The sequence below is a fragment of the Peromyscus californicus genome, unplaced genomic scaffold, assembly GCF_007827085.1.
Source record: "Peromyscus californicus insignis strain IS unplaced genomic scaffold, ASM782708v3 Scaffold_16__1_contigs__length_79575227, whole genome shotgun sequence".
Lineage (NCBI taxonomy): Eukaryota > Metazoa > Chordata > Mammalia > Rodentia > Cricetidae > Peromyscus > Peromyscus californicus.
The window spans coordinates 4349148-4350676 of NW_026294458.1; positions in this window are offsets into that span (position 1 = coordinate 4349148).

Genomic DNA, 1529 nt, shown 5'->3' on the forward strand with positions numbered 1-1529 from the left:
ATTCACAGTGTATAGAAAGACATCTCACAGCACTTGCTCTTTTCTGTCTAATCAAAAAGGAAGGTTTTAACTTTAACATAGTAAAGTTATATATAACAAAATAGCTATTAATCAAGAATTACAATTATAGTATTTAGCCTATTTGTATTTGGTAAAATTAAAGAAAATATTCTATCATCTATCCCATATTTGTGAGTCTAAAGTTTTATATCTAATTTTCCTTTTATTATAACTAAGGAAATCTATAATTATAACTATCTAGTCTTCAACTACATCAAAGACCTAGAAGGATATAATATTACCCAAGTAAACATGAACTGCATTGTAAGAAACTTCCAAAATTCTGGAAATGACAGGCATCTGACTGCCTGGACAGTCATCCACAGTTCCTCTGTAATGTTGGGGCATCCATCTTCAGCCTACAGGCCTAGAGTCTCTGGCAGACTTTTTATGAAGCAGGAAATTTGAAGGATTGTCTCACCTGTTGGCAAAGTTCACCAGTCGCTTCTCCCCATGTCCTGTAGAATGTCTGACCATTTCTTCTGTGAAACAGGAACCTGAAGAACCATCTCGTCTTGCAAAGTTCAGTGGTCACCTTCCTATGGGTCCTGCATGTCCATGTTATACAGCATCATGTCAAGCAGTCGAGGCAAGGGCACTTTTTTGCCCAATGGCTATCTTTTGCCACAAAGAAAACAGACTCCACAATGGGTTTCTTCGTTGCCCATCATCCTCTTTGAAGTAATTGGTGCTGCCAGGAGCAGATGTGTCTCATTGTCCAGAAAAGTCTAAGTTATTAAAGCATTTTAAATGCCATATTCTGTAGCAGAATTATTAAAAGTTCTTATTAATAAAATCAAACCTGAGGCCTGTTATTGGGGTTTTTCTTTCTTTTTTCTTTTTTCTTTTTCTTTTTCTTTTTCTTTTTTTTAATAGCTGAAGGGACAGCCGTGGGTGCTGAGAACCAAACTCATATTTTTGGTTGTGAGAAAGAAAGAAAGAAAAGGAAAAAAGAGAATATAGATATGAGGTAGATCATCGAATCTACTCTGAGAAAAAAGATAAAGAAATAATAGGATAAATGGGTAGGTCACTGAATCTACACTAAAAAGAAAAAGAGGAATTGGCAAGGGGAGGAAGCTGTGGCTTGTTCTGCTTCTCTGATCTTCCAGCATTCACCCAAGACAGGCCTCAGGTTTGATTTTGTTAATAAAAACTTTTAAGAATTCTGCTACAATATTCTGTAGGTCTTTGAAGTGTTTGAGGATTACCTATTTGTCTGACATATATCTCTGCACACCTAACTAACATGACTCTAAGTTTATCATGGATGATTAATTATTAATCTGTATTTTTAATTATACATTACAATTTAAAATGAGTTGCATAAACATAATACCTTAAATAAGAGTAGAAATATATATACAGTATAACAAAATTATCTTTAAATTTGTATCAATAAACTAAAATCATAGCAATGTAAAATATTTCAAACGAGTTGTTGCTTTTTAAAAGTAGATTCAGCAATC